The following is a 21944-nucleotide window of genomic DNA, read 5'->3' as shown; positions in this document are numbered from 1 at the left end:
TTGCTCCATTTTCTTATTATATTGTTTACCTTAAATTGTTTTTAAGGTTAATGCAAACCTTTTGCACCATGGTTGAAGCCAAAGATGTAAAGAAAGATTGATATGCATGAAGACGAGGATTGAACCCAACTTTTTTTCAGGAAATTTACTATCAGAATAAGCCTTTTCTGAAACTAGATTTAATTCGTTTACACAATAATTCTGATACTAATTCGGATCAATAGGTTGATACTTACTTTTGGTATGAAGATACTGTACTGTATTTTACCATCACAAGCCAAGTACTCAAGTAACCATGGCATGGCATAAATAAGCCACGTTTGCTCTTACATTATTCAAGCAGGCAAGCCAGCTTTGGTTTTGTTTTGTATTCTGCTATATATATATATATTTCGATTATCAATATATTTTTCAATGGAAGCAGCCAAGGAAGACTTGGGTACTGCACCAATGATGCACTCCTCCCCGTTCTTGAAAAACAACATGGTCGGGATGCTCCTGATTCCGAACTGCGTCGCAATGTTTGGGCTGTCATCAGTGTTGAGCTTGTTACGAGAAATCTTTCCAACATATTCCCTTGCTAATTCAGCGATAACTGGCTCAATCATCCGACAGGGTCCACACCATGGTGCCCAAAACTCCACCAAAACTGCTGTGTCACTGCTAACCACAAGCTTTGTCCAGGTCGCTTCGGTAACCTCTTCAACTGCAGATTATAAATATCTCTTAGGCAAGGGCTATGAGTGTTGCAATAATGATGCTAAAAGTAACGAAAAGAAACAGCTGCATATACCTGCAATTGCTTCACTATCTTTGCAGATGAGCCTGGATTTTTGGGGTTTGCCAGTAAATGAATGTGAAAAAGATGAAGATGATTTGAATGATAAATTGGGTTTATTGGGTCCTCTAGATGTCGGCAAATGGACCTTCTCAAGAGAAGAAAAATGAAGGTAGCTTTGCAGCACATTACTCTAGTGGTATTGCGAACTGAGCTCAATTGAAAACAGTGTTCCAGAGCCATCTCTAGCTCTTCCCTGAGACTTCGAAAAATGATAAAATGTTAAAGCAAGTGAATTTTTTCCCCTTTTTGGGGGCTTTTTGAAATTTCTGGCCTAGATATTCTTTTGGCAAATAAAATAAAAATTATGAGTTGGTGGCAAGAGTGCAAAATTCATGTGAATAATATTTGATACTAGAGTGAAATTTACATCGAGAAAAGGAAATAAGGCACTTGAGAGTATTCAGGAGTTTCATTTGTATTAGACATTGATTGATCACAAAATTCTCATCCATTGTGCAAATGGGGTGAACCCCCTAGGCCGTTAAGCCTTTTTTTTTCTTTAATGTATAAAAACATAAATTGGAATGCATTTATTACATAAATATAACGCCATTAATTACATATTTTCTTTGGCATCTTTTCTAGTCAAATTCTATGTTTAATAACGATAAACTTAATGATGCATGTTCTATGGTACAAACCAGTTTAAATCTAATTATGTGTTTAATTTGAAGTATTATTTGAAGAATGACTTCAAGATAATCAAAATTATAAGTCTTTGTTCTAAAATTTTTATTTTTATTTTGTTCTCATCTATTCTTGTTAGGGTTGAAGGTGGAATTCAGGTAAAATTCTTCCAACAATGACAACTCGAAGATAACCAAATACTGGAGGTGGGATGGGGTGGGACAAGTCCATTTCCCACTCCTTTCAATAACTTGGTAAAATATTATTTAAATCACTTAGTTGATAAGAGTTGGTATATATATTAGTTGATACAATGTTATCGATTAACATTTAACCAATTTTGATTAGGTGTTTATGAAGAGAGAAAATTTAAGATTTTCATATTATTTTGTATAAGATTTTCTCATTTAGATTTATTAGTCAATTTTTAGATAATTGTGTTATATTTTTTAGAAAATTTAATGTAAGATTCGAAAAGTGTTAAGATTGATTGAAAATGTTGGTTAATAAGAAAGTAAGGAAAGAAGTTCAAGCTTATAGAATCCTATATTGCTAAGGTGTTGTAAGTCTATAGAAGAAACTCAAGTCTTTAGTTTTCTAATGCAACAAGTCAAATATTAGTATTTTTCTCGTGTTTGAGAGCATTTTCTCTTATTTTAAAGTGTTTGATACGTATAGTTAAATATTTTGGGGACAATGACAAAAAAATCTCATTGTACCTTAATAAAAATAGCAATGTGGTAATCGTATTTTTAATTTATATAATTTAATATCTCATATATTTTTTTCATATAACGTTTTAAAATTTTAGACTAACAGTATTGATTTCTATAAGATCTTAACACGTGTGCGAATGAATGTATATCACGCGATAGAATGAGTCAAGTCTAAATTGGTAAACAATCGGGAAGGACAACATGGAAATAATTTTTTTTTCTTTTTAGCTCAACTATATTAAAAAAATTATTAAAAATATTTTAAAATACTTAGATTAAAATAAAAGTACAAGTCCATCTTATTTTCATTTGAAACAAGTCAATATTCTCACATTTTCAATCTTTTACTTTTCAGGTGGAAAATGTTGCAGCCTATTGTTTTTCTCATTTTAAACAAATAAATTTTCTACAACCCATTGCTTTTTTATTATCATCGTCTTCTTTTTCTTTTACAACCCCCTGCATTGGTTAAGTCTTGACATGCTCAGAACTTAAGACAAGTCAAGTTCCAGCAACACTCCGAAATTTGAACAAGCGCTTCATCGTTGATGCTAACAGATCTACGGTCACATTTTAGACCAAGTGAGGCCAAAGCCCTCACTGCCTGTTAGAAACACCAATCTCCATGGTCCGAAACTAGAATCAATCCTTATTTCAGACCCAAATTCCGCACAACATCCCTATTGACACCTGCAAGAAAAGAAGTCAAAACTAAAACTAGAAGCCAAAACCCAGTACCCACACCATTCATTTACAGCAAAAGAAGTCGAAACCAAGGGGGGAAGAGAGAGGAGAGAAGAAGAAGACGAAGAAGAACAAAAATAAAAAATAAAAAGAGAGTACAGAAGAAGAATCTTCTTCACTGGTCCAAGGTTTAGTCTACGCTCCAAGACGTTTTAAGCCTATCTGAATGGTTAGGTGTTGCATCTCAGGGAAGGGAAGCTTTGCCTGGAACCCCATGTCGATCTAACGGTGAAGCACGATGGTCAGAGGGTTCATCGTGGAAGAGAAGAAGAACAAAGAAGAAGAGAGAGAGAGAGAGAGTGGAAGAGAAAAATAAAAATAAAAATGTTGAAAATGGAGAAGAAAAAAAAGATTTAATTTTTATTACAATATAAAATTCTATTTTTTTATAAAAAAATCTATTTACATATTTTAATATTTTGATTTAAAAATTTATGTAAATCCCGGCTAAGGCTTCGATTGGGGGGGTGTTGCGGTGCGTTTAGCTTACTTTTTGTCTCACACTACAGTATCTAATCTCACCGCAACCACTGTTTTTACATTAACCGCAGGTAAACGCACCGCCCATCAAAACTCACTCTAAATTAGCCTTAAAGGCTGTTGTATTTTTTAATTAGGGTTTTAGTTTTTTTTTTAATTTAAAGAAATAGGTCATTTTTAAGAGAGAGAAATGGAAAGCACGTTTAGCTGGGTACGTCTTTTGCACGGGCGACAAGATAGCGTAGCCAGCTAGACGCGTTTTCCTTCGACGGAAAAAAATCAACGACTTTTTTGAACATTGGCACTATAACGATAAAAAAAATTAAGGGGGCAACAATCAATTTTTTTAACCTATAAATACGTTCTTTCATTCACATCCTTCTTTCAACTCTCTCAATCTTTTTGTTCTAAATTTATCGATATTCTCACCCTAAAAATATTATTATTTAATTATCTCGTATTTTATTCGTTCAGATTAATTTCTCATGAATGAATGCCTTTCTAATTTGTTTCGACGACAAACATATTTCCGCCGCCCAACTAGCAATGGTACGACAAAATTTTAAATTTCTCTATTTTCAATTATGTTAAGTTTAATTATTTTTTTGATAATTTGAAATATTTTTTTTCATGTTATAAATAGGCATATGATCGTATTTTGGGGAGATTCATACATAATATGGGAAAGCCTTTGATTCTTTAAATTCGTGGCTACTTGCAAGAGGCTGGATTCTTTCATACGTCTCACATGCTCATGGACTGCAAACTCAATCCTACACAAATCAACGTGTTAGTGGAAAGATGGAGGCCCGAAACACACACTTTCCACCTTCCATGCGGGGAGTGTACAATCACACTCAAGGATGTAGCGTTACAACTCATTCTGTCGGTGGATGGGTCAGTCATCATAGGATCAATGATCGTTCCTAGTAAAGTGGACCTCTGCAAAGTAATATTGGGGAAGGTCTAGTTGGAAGATAATTTCAATGAGCTTATTGAAGACCTAACGGAGGAGATCATAGAACAATACGCCCGAGCATTTATCATGAGGTTAATCTGAGGCATTTTAGTGCCTGATAAATCTCGAAATTTGGTGCACGTAAGGTAGTTACTACATCTAGTGGATTTCAATCAATACGGAAAACTAAGTTGGGGATCTGCCGTGTCCACTTTATACTGGGAGCTGTGTTGGGCTACGGTATCGAATATGATGTCAATCAGTAGTGGCCTGCTCTTGTTGTAGTCGTGGGCCTAGTGGCGACTACCGTTTCTACATCCCAGAGTGACTGATCCATACATGTTCTCATTGGTGACAGGGTAAACATCATTTATTAATAAATACATAGTTTGTACAGTAAATATTTTTATTTATTATATGTTTTGACTAATATATCACTTATACAGGTGGAAACATGGGCCGAGTCATGTGGGATTGCCTGAGGGGTTGAAAGATTTTAGGCTACTATTAGATCAACGTTTCGAAGCCGAGGTTAGTTACTTATTCTTTCGAGCCTATATTAATTATGCAATGATTCGTAAAAGAAAAAATTCATACATAACGATATATACAATTTTGCTTTTTAGTTTGAATGGATGTCGTACGTTGACACCAAAGTCATATCTTGCATCCCGCTGGAAGTGTTTGTCAATCAGGAGATATGGCACGCGAATGTGTAGTTGATAGTGTATACGACAGTGGAAATGCACGAATTGAACCAGGTGTTGTGGCAGTTTGGGTAGAGGCAATAAACTCCGTCGCCACTGCGAGACATGAAGGAGCTGCTGTAACACTCCTACTCGTATCTGTCGCCGGATTAGGGTTATGAGGCATTATCGATCAAGACATAGTCATACACATTTTCAAACTCTTAAACCAACCATATTTTAAATCAAAAAGTCTAATATAACTATTAGCTAATCATTTCATATCATAAGTCATTTCAAAACTCGGCCAAGCACAAGGTTCACAATAATATTGCTGCATATATCAATTACACATAGTATAAGTGCATGTCAAATCTAATACAAATAACTCAATCAAAGATTTCATCCATGAGGCCTATTAAACATACAAATTCATATACATGACATCTTAAATAACTCAAATCGGCATGTTAATTACTATTTGCGGAATACAATTAACCATTTAAATATAAGCAAAACTACTATTCAAATGGTCATTTTAATTTGCTTTAGCAGAATATGCAATTACTTCTTACAATATCACTTCCAACTTTATTTTATTACTAAACAAATATACAATTATACAATTACACATGGAAGCATACATAAACATAATATAATTTTCACTTTATAAATAAAATGTATCATTCATATATATATATCATATCCAGTATGTATAACTTCAAAGCTAAATCAAAAGGCGTATAAAAAATCATACCACCGAGTCTCAAACTCATTTTATAATCATATAAATCAATCAATCCATCTTAAGTTACATTACTAGTGCCGAATCAATACATGTTTATTTCACCTATTTGTAATGTACCGAAATGTCATACCCAAAACCAATCTATTCAATACATGTTTGGCTATAATAATTAAATCAATACATTACCACAAGTAGCTCTCATCAACCAAGTTTATGAAGTTAAAATCCATCTTCAAAACATATTTAATATATCATCTCTTTACATTTTATAAATAAATACTTCCAAACATAACATAAACCATAATTTAATAAACACATACACAACCATTAACTTAGACATTTCAGACCACACTTCAATCAAATGTAACAAATGCATTTTTTTTATAACTAAGTTTAAACTATCTATCTATATCCGTACCTATTGGTCAATTTTTTTAACAGTGATACAAACATCACTTAACCTATTTAACGTATACCAAATATCTAACATACATCCAAATTTTAACTCGTTTCCTAGCCAAATTATAAATCTATACATAACACCAAGCATAACTTTATAATCATCTATTCAATTAAACTATCTTCATAACCAAACATCACAAGCATGATCATAATAAAACATACCTTTAAAATGAGTTAAAACACAACCAGATTTCACAACATTAATTTCATAATTAAGCCATTTTTGCATGGCTATGATATATATATACTCCAAAATCAAACATAACACAAACCAACCTATACATGCCATAGGTTAAAATTTAATTTTATATAAGTACCGAAAACAAACGATAGTGTGATAGACTTCGCAGACGATCCTCTAGCTTGTTACTACCTTCCAAAATCTATAAAATAGAAAATAAACATACACACAGTAAGCTATCAAAGCTTCATAAGTCATAACCAAATAAAACATTTAATAACATAAATTAACTAAACCAATTTATGCAATTATAATCACTTTTAATTTCAAACTTATAATTTTATATATATAACATATACATCCATAAACAACTTAACGTAGCCGAATATACACTTGTATATACATTACTAATACATTTTCCAATTTCAAAGTCATGTTGTATTCATCTAAACCTACTCATAGATCAAGCTTTTAAATCACATACTTATAGATATCATAAGGCCGAATATGTATATCATAATCACACATATACTTATAATAATATTTTGAATTATTTTTATTACATATAAATTAACTAACTTACCCTATTGTCAAATAGGTAACCAAACATCACATACCTGATCGTTTTAGCTCGTTAAACTCAATAGTTCATAGTTTATCATTGCCCATTGAACCGTTCAGAATCGAATAGGATACTCGGATAATCACACATAACGTACAATGCCAACGTCCCAGACGTGGTCTTACATGTAATCACATATCGATGCCACTGTCCCAGACAGGGTCTTACACGAATTACATATACGATGCCGATGTCCTAGACATGGTCTTACACACAATCACATATCGTATATCCTATGTCATAACATACGTATCCTAGATATTCCAAAGGTTCATACGGGGTTTTTCGGACGTCATAACTCGATCGAATCGAACTTGAACACATTATTTCTATGCATAATCACATTCGAAAATCTCAATTATAAATCCATAATATTCAAATCAGCATATCAAGTTAATTTACATTCAAAATTAACAACGTTTATTTCCTTATAGACTTACCTCGGATATAGGCGAATGGTATAAAACAACTATTCAACTATTTTTGTTTTCCCCCGATCCAAGTCCGATTTCTTTAGTTCTTGATCTAAATATATTCAAAATAAAATAATTCAATATAATTTCATTCAATTTAATCCAAAAACACATAAATGAGAAAATTACCATTTTGCCCCTAACATTTTACACTATTTACAAATTAGTCCAAATTACACAAAACACAAATATACAAAATTTGACCACACTATGCCTAGGCCGAATCTTCCTTATACTCATCAAAGTCCATACATTTCATTTATTTCTCATTTTTTTTGTCCCTCAATTTATAAATTTTGCAATTTAGCCCTAATTACTCAAATTAATTAAAAATTCCAATACAAAACATATTAATCCAAAGCATATATTTCATAATTCATCATCAAACATCACAAAACACAAATATTCATCAATGGCATAACTTAAAATATTCATCAAAATCAGAAATTCTAGCATGGGTCGGATAGTATTCGAAGCAACGATCACAAAAACGTAAAAATGATAAAAAACTGAGTTAAATACATACCTTAATCAAGCTTGTTTATGGCCGAACTAGGTTTTCTTTTCTTTTTTCTTTCTTATTTTTGGTTTCGATCAAAATAACATAAAATGAACAAGGCTTATTTTATGATATATTTATAATATATTAACTTATTAATTAATTTACCTAATTAACCTTTGAATTAAAATATAAAATCATGATATAATAAGGCCATTACCATACATTGCATGTTATCATGGGTTAATTACCACATAACTACCTCCATTTAGAAAGACAAACACATTTCATCCTTACACATTAAACCGTTAAATTTTCACTTTACGCAATTAAGCCCTTTTTTTAAATCAGGCACCCAAATGATAAAATTTTAAAACGAAAATTTAGCACACACAAGTTCACACATTATAAACACCAAAAATAATTTTAAAAATTTTTTCTAACTCGGATTCGTGGTCCCGAAACCACCGTTCCAAATAGGGTCAAAATCGGGCTGTTACAGCTGCACAAAGTGGACATACGGGGTAAGAACGACAATGACTGAGCAGAGAAGCGCAAGGAGCACATCCAGGCTTGGGATCATAGGATGAAATACTTACCAGTCTGCGAACCATTTTTCTTAATGCACACAGCGGTAGATATTGATTACTTGACGTGGTTCAAAGTTGCCAACAAGCCGTATCTGCTATCGCCAGAGGCAAGGAGTAGGCAAATTTGACAGAAGAGGCAACGATGACCGCCACAGTAGTAGCATAGGGGGGACATGATCGCACGACGAGTTCATCATTGGCTCTGGAAAAAGAAGCGTCACTTATGTCTATGAAAAAATCAGGTTAGTTCACTTCACTTATTCCTCTTCATTTCACTAACCCCAAGTTTTTTTCACAAAGCACTGCCCTACGCATCATCGCCTCACGTGGCTAGTTCTTTTGTTTCTATAGGTATATATTTTGAGGCATTGACATCTCCCTCATTTTTCACCCCCATGCTAACGTTGAAGTCGACCCAAATGTCAGGCCAGATGCCGGTGCATGCACCACCATGATAACAACATTGATACAAATGCCCATGCAGTAGTCGATGCCAGTGTCGATGCTTGGGACAATACCGATGTAGCTGGGATTTGGGGCCCCTTATGGTTACACACCGATTGTGACAAAGACACCACTCTTATTATTATTTTATCGGGGTGGCTCATTGGTGCAACCATTGGCCGCGATAGTGGAGGATACACGATGGGAGGCTAAGATGACACAACAGTTGACTACGGAGGATGATGATGACGCTGGCGAAGTCGAAGACAAAACCCAGAAGGATGTGCTAGGTGGGAGTGAAGGCGATGATAACATTGATGAGGAAGTCTATAGGTCCGCACCTTCGGTTGTACATAGAAATCCTCCACGCAACCGTCATCCACCATTTTGCAGCGGCACACATTCTCCTCGACAACACGATTGATGTATTTTTCTCTAAATAATGTAATGTAAATATTTATATGACGTAAATAAATGAACTGTGGTTTTTCAGTCGAGCATCACATTTGTCTTCATTACTGTTTAATGTGAGTTATGCGTAAGTTAATAATAATTAACAAATTTGGAACACCTGAATAATGGAAGCATTGTAATGAATATATTATTTGGAAGAAAATAATACTATCGACACTGAGGCCCCAATGTACCCCTGCACAGAGGACATGTTGCCTTCGTATGCCCTGGGTTTCTACAGTACCTGCATAATTTTTGTTGATTGTCCTTCTCCCGAATATCCATATTGTTCCTTATCCAGGAGAAATTTGAACAAACTTTCGGGACATGACGCAAGTCCTTGTTTGGTGCCAACTCGTACGATACGCTAGACACCTGCGGCCCCGTACTCTCATCTAGGACAGGTGGGAATTCAGGATTCCATATACTATGAATGTGTTCTAGTTAGTAGACGTCATTGATGTAAGGCTCATACTCAATTCGTACTTTCCCATATACGGTAATTGTAGTGTGCATGGGAACTAAAATGCTTGGAATCTCCCACAATCGTAAGTCCCTACTATTAGGTTCACACGATAGGATGCCACTGACATGTCGTGGTCGAGCCTAGCTTGCTCCATGACTCAAAAATCGAGGCTCTAACATGATTGGCACACTATATATCGTGTTCACCCTCTCTATATTTCAGTGAATCTTTTTCAAGATGTCATTGCACCAAGTAGTACTGCCCGCTATCTATCCAACATACACTGTCCCCCTCTTTGGAAACAAGGCTGCCAGGCGAAAGTATGTATCTTTGACAACCGAGGTTACTGAAAAATGATGTATCCCCTTCAGTATGAAATTGATGCACTCGGCTAAGTTTGACGTCATGTACCCGTATCATAGACCTCTACCATACAATTGCGTCCACTATTCGAATGGTATATTCATTAGGTACGTCGCACTGTAGGTGTTGATGGTGCTCAGGTTGTTCAACATTTCATGGAATTGATGTTGGAAGAGCTTGTAACCTGTCGAGAAATGCCTACTGTCGAAACCATTTTTTTAAAAAAACGCGGGGATCGACTTTGTTTGAAAATAGAAATTAAAATGGGAGTCGCCACCGATCTTTATTAGGTGTGATCGGATCACCTTTGCTTTAATAAAACGTTTTAGTTTATTGAAACGATGTTTTGGTCCACAAAATTCAAGAGAACAAGTTCGGGAGTCGGTTACGTGCGAGGAAGGATTAGCACCCCCGACACGCCCAAAAATTGGTACCGAATTGATTAGTTAGTGTTTTAATGTCGAAAATTGAAAATCGGGAATGGATTTGAAATACGATCTTTTCTATTAATATCGATTTTAAAATTCTTGAATTTGCTCAAAACGATTGCTAAAGACTTCCTCGTCTCAAGATATCGGAGCATCACATCCCGTAAGTTAGGACACAATACCATGAACTCTCGAGCACAACTTTGTCTTTAATTTTAATTGGAAATCCGTGTATTTCAAAACTCAAAAGGATATTTAGCTATTTAGAACCAACGAGAGAACTGAAACCTCGTAAGTTAGGGCACAATTCTTCGATGTTCCAAAATGCGAAACATTGCCTTACTTTGAAATTTTTTGAATAGTAGCAAATTTGATACTTAAACAACGTGTTATTCGTTTGGATTCACATAAAACAATTTATGGGATGAATGTAACGAGGTTTGATTTATGGGGCGATGATATGAAATAAAGTATAGTGCGACATGGAACAATGATTCACGCATAAAATATTCCACAAGCGCATGGCAATAAGATGAACACGAGTAAGCAGATTAATGTACATGCAATAGCAATAATTTCACAACATACATTATTTAACATTAAACTTGATAAACATAGAAATGAAGCATAGTATAAAAGAACTTCACATAAATATATATAAAGAAATGTATAAAGAGTTTAAAATAAAACATATGAAAATTTGAAAATAAATGATCCATAAAAAAGAAAGTTCAAGAATAAACATTCTATAAATTTAAAATAATAAGCAACTTAAAAGTAATATATAAAAAAGGGTTTAAAATAAATAAAAAAGCAACGTGAAATAATTAATATATACATAATAATTCAAAATGTCATGGAAAACATTTTAAAAGGAACATTATATAAAAAAAAATTTTAAATAAACAATGTAGAACAATTTAAAATAACTAATAAAGAGGGTTTAAAATAAATAATATATAAATTAGTTTAACTACATAATGTATTTAAATTTAAGATAAATAATATGTAAAAGTTTAAAATAAATAACGTATATAAAAAGAAAATCATAAAGTAAATAATATACAAGATAATTTAAAGTAATATATAATAAAACCGTTTAAAGTAGCTAATTTAGAAAATATACTCGTAACTTAAAATAATAATAACAATTTGAAAAGAATACCATAAATCAATCTTAAATAAATGGTTCCTAAAATAATTTTAAGAGAATTAATATATATATAAAGATCTAAAGCAAAATATATATAATTGTTTAAATACATGTTTTTCTAAAGAATAAACAAACAAAATATGCCAAATAGTTTGCCATTAGAAGGTTTATGACCAAATTAAAAACAAAATTAAATTAAAGGGACAAATTTAAAAGAGAAAGGACCCGAATGGAATGCATGCAAAGAAAGAGGGACTTATAAGGAGAATATCCCCGCCCTTATACGCTTTATATTATGCAGGACCAAAATGCGACTAGTGTAAAATCCATGGGGCCAAATTAAAGCGCAAAATTAAGAGCCGAAGGAGGTGTTGAAAGCGGGTAGTAAAACTGAAGGACCCATAGTGCAAATGCCCCACTTTTGCCTTGAAAACAACTCTGCCGTTTCATGTTTTTTTTATTAAGGCCAATTTTCATTTTTTTTTTATTTTTTGCATTCTTTTTTCTTTTAGAAAGAAACAGAGAGTTCTTTTAACTCTCTTCCTCTCCCTTTTCCTTTGGCCAAAGGGCCACGACCGTCCATTGTACCACCGCACCACCATCAAATCTGGTGACCGGTGATGAGCAAGAAGGGACCTTTAGCTCCCTTTTGAACAGATCCGAGGATGAACCCCTCCATGCCCGCGAAAATTGAAAGAAAAAGGCCCACTTTCACTCCTTTCATGCCCGATTCTGGCCGTGGAAAGAAACTTCCGACAACGGGCCACGAGGTAACTCAGGTGAGCCTTTCCTTTTTCTTTTATTCTTTATGCCCACTTTTGTTTAATAGATTTGTAAGTACAGATAAAAAAGAAATTAAAAAGGAATTGAAACAAAAAAAAAAAAACAGAGAAGATAAACTCGAATATCAACCTTTTGTATATTTTTTTTGATTGCTGGTGTTCATTTTTTTTTTACAAAATTTCTCCTTTCGGTTTTATAACTGATTACAATAATAATAAAAAAATGCTCCCATTCCTCTGTTGCGGCTGCTGTTTTTGTTGTTTGTGTTTGCAGGGTATGGGTGTGTCAGACGCATTGAGGGAGCATATGCCAGTGGTGGTGCGTGAGGCAGCCATTTGTTGGCCGAGTGTGCTACTGAGGCTTGAGGGCTGCTGTTGTTTTCTCTTCTCTGCAGGGGGCTAGGATTTGGGCTTTAGGGTTTGTATTTAATTGGGTTTGGTCTTTTAGTTTGGGCCGGGCATAATTAGGCTTGTACAGCTGCCCCTCTTTACTCATTGTCGTGTAACGAGAATAGAGCAAAGACTTTTAGGAAAGACCAATTTGCCCGGTCGCAGAGTCTGACTTCTTTGGTGCTTATTATTCTTCAGGTAGCTTTATTATGCTCCACTGCAACTTCGGGGAGATAAGTCTTGCTATTTTCAATCTACTGAAACTTCAAGGAGATTTGTTGTAGCTTTTAGCCGCTCCAACGCCATTTCAGGGAGAGGATAATTGATTTCCAGCTTGTTACCCTACTACTTAGGGGGTTAAGATCTGTAAATTCAACCCGTTACCCTACTACTTAGGGGGTTAAGGCCCTTCGTCTTCGATCTGTTTCCTTACTGCTTGGGGGGTTAAGATCTGTAAATTCAGCCTGTTACCCTACTGCTTAGGGGGTTAAGGCCCTTCGCCTTCGATCTGTTTCCCTAGTGCTTGGGGGTTAAGATCTGTAAATTTAGCCTGTTACCCTACTGCTTAGGGAGTTAAGGCCCTTCGTATTCGATCTGTTTCCCTACTGCTTAGGGGGTTAAGATCTGTAAATTGAGCCTGTTACCCTACTGCTTAGGGGGTTAAGGCCCTTCGTATTCGATCTGTTTCCCTACTGCTTAGGGGGTTAAGATCTGTAAATTCAACCTGTTACCCTACTGCTTAGGGGGTTAAGGCCCTTCGTCTTCGATCTGTTTCCCTACTTCTTAGGGAGATAAGATCTGTAATTCAACCTGTTACCCTACTGCTTAGGGGTTTAAGGTTCTTCATCTTCGATCTGCTCCACTACTGCTTAGGGAGATAAGATCTGCAATTCAACCTGTTACCCTACTGCTTAGGGGTTTAAGGTTCTTCATCTTCGATCTGCTCCACTACTGCTTAGGGAGATAAGATCTGCAATTCGGTCTGTTACCCTACTGCTTAGGGGTTTAAGACCCTTCGTCTTCGATCTGTTACACCATTCTTTGGAGAACATGACCTGTTGAATTCATTTCATGGACCTATTTATGCCAAATGATTAGGATGTCATGATCAGAATGAATTAAATGCTCCTAGCTAGACGTGTATGAATGACGTTTGCATGAATGAAAAATGTCCCCCCTTTTTTAATCACTCGTTGTTCATCGAGATTTTATTATTGACATATTATTCTATCTTTTTCTTGACTGGTATCTCTGGCAGAATACCCGAAGGATAATCGCAATTTGGGCTATTCTTTCCCCAACTTTTCCAATCCTTGAATTTGGGCGATTCAAACTAATTAGTCCCGTTTCAGGTCCTTGTATCATTTAGAAGAATTTTAGAGTAATATGCAGAACTCTTTTTGAATATTATTAGTCCATTAATCATCAACTTAATGAAAGACACTTGAAAAAGATTATCGCAATAGGCAAGATGGAATTTTATTGAGAGCGATGCTCAAGATGAACAAGGTAATTAAGATAGCACATTTGCTAAGGTACAAAATGTGAACCTACGAATTAATTAAGGTGGCACATTCTGCTAAAAAAAATGAATAAGATAAGAATAGGTGCCCTAGATATCGCAGTATGAGCTTCGTTGCACAAACTTCTCGAGGACTCTTTGAACTCGGTATGTGCTTGGAAGACCAAGAGTACTTTGTTGATGCCCCAATATGTAGCATCCCTCCTTCCTGTTAATTCAGAAAAGACAAAACTGCCGCATGCCCTATGTTTGAACAAAATTTGAATTGCCAATTCCTGGGTTTTCAATTCAAACCCCTTTGGTCTCAAAGCGCCCTTTCACGGGTTTTCACCTTGGCCTCTCCATTTTTTTTAGGTAAAATACCTCTTGACTGAATCCAAATTCACAGGATTAGGCAGGCTTTTACCATCCATCTCGATCAAAATCAGAGCCCCTCCAAAGAAAGCCTTCTTTACCACATAAGGTCCCTCCCAATTTGGCATCCATTTCCCTCTGAAGTCCTTTTGTATGGGGAGGATCTTTTTCAATACGAGGTCTCCTTCATGGAATTCTCTAGGGCGAACCTTCTTATTATAAGCCAGCATCATTCTCTTTTGATACATTTGACCATGGCGGATAGCCTTTAGCCTCTTTTCTTCAATCAAGTTCAACTAGTCGTATTGAGACTGGATCCATTCTGCTTCATCCAATTTTAGTTCTGAAAACACGCGTAGAGAGGGAATCTTAACCTCAATAGGCAGAACTGCTTCCATTCCATAAACTAAAGAAAAAGGTGTTGCCCCGATAGAGGTTCTGACTGACGTCTGGTAGGCATATAGGGCGAATGGTAATTTTTCGTGGCAATCTTTATAAGTCTTAGTCATTTTTCCTATGATCTTCTTGATGTTCTTATTGGCTGCTTCCACTGCACAATTCATCTTTGGGCGATACGGTGACGAGTTATGATGTTTGATCTTGAATTGGCTACAGACTTCTGCTATCGTGCTGTTGTTCAAGTTCAGTGCATTGTCTGATATGATCCTTTCAGGCATCCTATATCAACATATGATTTCTTTCTTTAAGAATCTACTGACTGCTGACTTTGTGACGTTAGCATAAGAGGTGGCCTCTACCCATTTGGTGAAATAATCTATAACGACAAAGATGAATCGATGTCCATTAGATGCCTTTGGTGAGATTGGCCCAATGACATCCATGCCCCACATTGAGAAATGCCATGGGGAAGTCATGACATGAAGGGGTGAAGGAGGTATATGAATTTTATTTCCATAAATTTGACATTTATGGCACTTCTTGGCATATTTGATGCAATCTCCTTCCATAGTGGACCAATAATATCTGAATCGCATGATCTGTCTGGCCATGGTGAAACCATTAGCATGTGTTCCACAGACACCCTCATGAACCTCTTCCAGGATTTGCTTAGCCTCGAAGCATCTACACATCTCATGAGTACCTGATCCTTCCTTCTTTTGTATAGGATCTCTCCATCTAAGAGATAGTCACCAGCCAGTCTTCTTAATGTCCTTTTATCATTCTCAGTCGCTTGATTTGGGTATTCACGACTCCTCACATATCGTAAAATATCCTGGTACTAAGGATGATCATCTTTCTTTTCTTCTTCTTCAATATTGCTACAATGAGTCGGAGCCTCATAAATACTCATTTGGATAGGCTTTATGTCCTCTTGTTTATTCACTTTGATCATAGAAGCTAAGGTTGCCAAAGCATCAGCCATCTAATTTTCGTCTCGTGGGAGGTAGCAGAAAGTGATATCGTCAAACTGCTCGATTAACTCAAGAATAGCCTTCGATAATTGATCAACTTAGGGTCTCTTGTCTCCCATTCACCTTTAAGCTGATAGATCACTAATGCAGAATCTCCATATACCTCTAACATTTTGATCTTGCGTTCAATGGCTGCACGGATGCCCATGATACATGCTTCGTATTCAGCCATATTGTTTGTGCAATCAAAATCCAATTTACTGGTGAAAGGATAATGATCTCCATTTGGGGATACTAAAACTGCCTCAATTCCATTCCCTACAGCATTGGAAGCTCCATCAAAATTCAACTTCCAATGGTGGCCTTCTTGAGAGTCTTCCTCAATGGTTGCTAGGTACATTAGATCCTCATTTGGGAAGTTAAAGCTTAATGGTTCATAATCTTCTAGAGCCTTACTGGCTAGAAAATCTGCTATTGCACTCCCCTTTATAGCCTTTTGGTTCACGTAGACTATGTCAAACTCAGAAAGAAAAATTTGCCACCGAGCCATTCTTCCGTTCAAAGCATTTGATTCCATCATATACTTCAGAGGGTCTAGTTTTGAGATGAGCCAAGTTGTGTGGTACAACATGTATTGTCTCAGCCTTCGGGTTGTCCAAATCAAAGAACAACACAACTTCTCGATCGATGAATATCTTGTCTCACATTCGGTGAATTTCTTGCTGAGATAGTATATCGCTTTCTCTTTTCTTCCTGACTCGTCATGTTGGCCCAACACGCATCCCATGGAGTTTTTGAACACTGCCAAGTATAGTATCAGTGGTTTATCCGGGCAAGGTGGCATCAGTACTGGGGCATTGGACAAATAATGCTTGACCTTATCGAAAGTTTTCTGGCATTCCTCATCCCAAACACCTAAATTATGCTTCCTAAGGAGACGAAATATGGGGTCGCATTTTTCCGTCAATTGCGAAATGAAACGGGCAATGTAATTCAGTCTTTCTAGAAAACCTCAAACTTCTTTTTGAGTGCGTGGTGGAGGTAATTCTTGTATAGCCTTGACTTTATCCGGGTCAATCTCGATCCCTTTTTCACTGACCACGAATCCTAACAACTTTCCTGACCTGGCCCCGAAAGTACACTTTGCGGGATTGAGCTTTAGTTGGTACTTCCTTAACCTTAAGAATAGTTTCCTTAGGACCTGCACATGCTCTTTCTCGGTTTTGGATTTTGCAATCATGTCATCAACGTAAATTTTGATCTCTTTGTGCATCATGTCATGGAACAAAGTTACCATGGCTCTCTGATATGTTACTCCTGTGTTCTTTAATCCAAATGGCATTACTTTATAACAAAACGTTCCCCACATGGTTACAAATGTTGTCTTTTCCATGTCTTCAGGATGCATTTTTATCTGGTTGTATCCCGAGAAGCCGTCCATGAATGAGAAAAGTGAGTAACCTGTCGTGTTGTCCACTAGTGTATCAATGTGAGGCAATGGAAAATTATCTTTGGGGCTGGCCTTGTTCAAATCCCGATAGTCCACGCACATCCGTACCTTCCCATCTTTCTTAGGAATTGGGACTATGTTGGCTACCCATTCTGAGTACTTGACCACTTATAAGAAACCGGCGTCGAATTGCTTCTTGACCTCTTCCTTTATCTTCAACAAAATATCGGGTCTCATCCTTCGGAGTTTCTATTGTGCTGGCCTGCATTCTTCCTTTATGGGGAGTCGATGTACCACGATATCAGTATTCAACCCAGGCATGTCTTGATATAACCATGCAAAGACATCCTTAAATTCCTGGAGTAACTCGATGAGGTCCTGCTTTGTTTCTGCAGCGATACTAGCTCCTATTTTCACCTCTTTTCCTTCTCCTAAGCTAACAATTTCCACCGACTCTGATCTATCATCCTTAACAAATCAGGAGATAGGCTACAATTTTGGTCATCTTCAAAATCCTCAGTGTCCTTCATACACAAATCTTGCTCGAAAGGAATTTTCGAGTCATTGGCAACGTTGCTCATGTTATTGATATCTAGAGACCTGTTATGGATGAAAAAGAAATCCAAAGAACAAAAGAATCTAAGAATATTTTATTCGTGTGGTATGATTATGAATGAAGTGGAAAGAATAAAAGAATGTTTACTCCATTTGATACGCAAAGATGCATTGTTATTAGAATGACGATACTGGATAATAGCCTATTTCACAAAAGGATTTTTATTGTCCCTAGGCTTAGAGCGATAAGCTTGCTTTGGACATTACTCTGAATTAATTTTAAAAGTTACGGGGATCTCCTCCGCGGTCTAATTGTTTAAAACGCTCCCAGACACGTATGGGCAAATGTCTAATTGATCCCCTTCTCTTGTTTTTTCTTCGGATATGGCATTAATGCTCAAACTTCCCAATATCTCCTCGGAAAACCCCTTCTTCGCCGATCTTTCTTTAGAATAAATGGTCCCTCCTGACACGAATGTTCTGGATATGTGAGGAAAGGCCATTGGTTCCCATTTGACCTCTTCTCCATTCAAACGCGTTCTCCTCCTTTCTTGTTTTTTCTCTATTTCCTTCTCCCTCTGCCTTGTATCTGGCTTGTACCCTAAGCCAAAACGGTCTTGTTTGTCAGCGAGCATAGGTGCCTTTATCCTTCATTGTAGATTTCTTCCAAGCCCCTTTCCGGGCACAGCTCCTTTCCCAACTGTCAATAGCAAACCCATCTTGGTAGTTTTGGAGATTTTGGGCACCGGGACATTGTTCCTTTCGACAATAAATGTTGCATTCACAAATTCTAACGATCGAAAAGAGCATTCTATTACTTCACATCTGTCCCTACATAAGGTGTGTCGTTAGTAACAGAGCAATGATATCCTCTTCTGTGTTTATAGTCACCAATCGCTCCTCTGTTATAAATTTGAGCTTCTGATGCAGCGATGATGGTACTGCCCCTACCAAGTGAATCCACGGCCTTCCTAACAAGTAATTGTAAGAAGGCTTGATGTCCATTACTAAGAAATCTATCTCGTATGTACTTGGACCGATTAAAAGGGGTATTTCAATTCTCCCCATTACCTTCCTTTCAATACCATCAAATGCCCTCTCTATATTCTGGCATGTCTTTATATGGGAGCTATCTACTGGCTGCCTCTTCAGCGTAGACAGGGGCAGGACATTTAGTGCAGGCCCATTGTCGATCAGCACTCCTGGTAGTGTATGTCCTTTGCAGCGGGTTGTGATATGTAGCGCTTTTGTTGATTCTATTCCTCCCGGTGGTATTTCATCGTCATTGAAAAATATGAAATTATCGGCGCTTGTATTATTGACGAGACGGTCCAGCTTGTTGACAGAGATATCATTCGCGACGTAAGTTTCATTAAGCACCTTCATTAACGCGCTTCGATGTGTCTCTGAACTCAAGAGCAAAGGTAATACCGAGTTACGAGCTGGTTGCTTATGTAATTGTTCAACCACGCTATACTCACTGTGCTTCAAGAATTTTAGAAATTCTCTAGCTTCTTTCTCAGTTACTGGCTCGTTGATTGGTGATTCGAACCTGACCATTTTTTTCTTTCTTTGCTCGGCTATTGGGGTTTTTTCCTTAACAGTTTCAGTTTCTGTACTTGCAGGGTCATAACGTCTTCCGCTACGTGTATAGAAACCTATATTTTGGTTCTCTCTTGAAACATTGGCCGAACTCTCCCCACCCTGGATCATCACATTGCAGTCATAATTCTAGGGAACCATTTTACTATCCTTGTAAAGGAAGGATACCGGTTTCTGAATTATGACTCTTGGCACCATTTGTACCCCTGCTTCATTGTTCTTTGGTCGCGAAATTATCACCACAGGGTGATTGACTCTTTGGACCTCTTCTGTTGTTCTTTCTTCTGAGGCGTAGACCTCTCATTCTTTTGACCCTTCAATTTCTTCGTAAAATTTAATCTCTTTATTGTCCATTAGATTTTGCACTATGGACCTGAACTTACTGCACTCTTGGATGTCATGACCTCCATCGGCATGAAACTCGCAGTATCTTCTTGCTTCTTTAGGCCTTTCCTTTGAATCTTGTGTGATCAAACCTCCTTCCATCATCTTCTTCCAAACCCGTTTCAATGGAGTTTTTACCTCTGAGACATCTATCTTAGTTTTCTTTCCTCCACTTTTGACTATCGCATTTACCCCATCGTCTGAATGACTGGGTAACGGGTTTTCCGCCACATTAGGTTTTATGGGATCATCGAACTTCACAATGCCCATCTTTATGAACCTTTCAACTAATTTTTTAAAGGTCGTGCAATTCTCAATTGTGTGTCCTGCAGTTCCTGCATGGTATTCGCATTGTGCGTTTGCGTCATACCACTTTGGGAATAGAGGTTGCATGGGTTTCAGGTAAAATGGAGACACCACATGCGCATCGAACAGATTGTGGTAAAGCTTCCTATACGTCATAGGGATTGGCATGAACTGAACTCTTTCCGTGTTAGGCCTTGGGTTGGAATCTTGACTCGCAGAGCCCTGATGGCTAGTAGTCACTGCCCTCGGCTGGCTTACTGTGATTGGCTTGGAATAACCCTTATGATATGCGCTTGTATTATTCACCTCATTTTCTTTCCTTCTTGGAGCCGATCTTTTAACACTTTCTCGCGCTTCAATTTTCCCACATCTTACCGCGTTTTTTATCATCTCGCCAGACATCACTATGTCAGAGAAGCTCTTAGTAGTGCTTCCCAACATGTGGTTAATAAATGGGGCCTTCAGGGTATTGATAAAAAGCATGGTTGTTTTCTTTTCCAAGAGAGGTGGTTGGACCTGCATTACCATCTCCCTCCACCGTTGTGCATACTGCCTGAAGCTCTCACTCAGCTTTTTTTCCATATTTTGTAGGGTAATTCTATCGGGTGCTATGTCCGTCACGTGACCGTATTGTTTCATGAAAGCTTGAGCCAAGTCCTTCCATGAACCAATTTAAGCACGGCTGAGCTGGTTATACCACTTGGCCGCAGATCCGATCAGACTATCCTGGAAACAGTGGATCAACAGCTGCTCATTGTTAACATACCTTGTCATTCTTCGACAGAACATCGTAATATGAGCTTCAGGGCAGCTCGTCCCGTTATACTTTTTGAACTCCGGGGTTTTAAATTTTGGTGGGAGCACCAGGTCTGGGACTAAGCTTAAGTCCTTAGCGTCAATCCCACCTCAGTAATCGATAGTCTCCATTGCTTTGAATTTTTCTTCAAGCCATTTACAACGATCATCGAGTTGTTTTGCCAGGTCTACTTTTTCTTTCTTCCTTTCCGTCACGTCGTCAAGGTCCGGGACAAATGGGTTAGCTGGATTATCTTCGGGCTTAGAACTCGAACCTATGGGGATATTCAAAAGTATTGAGGCATTGGCCTGGTATTGCTGAAGCCTGATAGTGACGGGTACCGTTTGCGGGTGTACCTCCGGAGCAAAGTCTGGAGGGTAGATAGGGTCTTCATTATCGTTCCCCATGGTGCTCTTCCCTTTCTCGCGTTCTCTAGCCAGTAACTGCGCCAACTGGTCTATCAGATTATTTTGGGATTCTTCCATTTTTTCCTTCA

The 21944-nt window shown here is 37.0% G+C and overlaps 1 pseudogene; it reads right to left on the bottom strand.

Moving 5' to 3' along the window:
- Positions 1–119: 119 nt before the first annotated feature.
- Positions 120–1359, bottom strand: LOC107951766 (thioredoxin-like; annotated as a pseudogene).
- Positions 1360–21944: the final 20585 nt, after the last annotated feature.

This window comes from Gossypium hirsutum, chromosome A02, assembly GCF_007990345.1.
Source record: "Gossypium hirsutum isolate 1008001.06 chromosome A02, Gossypium_hirsutum_v2.1, whole genome shotgun sequence".
Lineage (NCBI taxonomy): Eukaryota > Viridiplantae > Streptophyta > Magnoliopsida > Malvales > Malvaceae > Gossypium > Gossypium hirsutum.
This window is presented reverse-complemented; position numbering and strand designations above follow the sequence as displayed.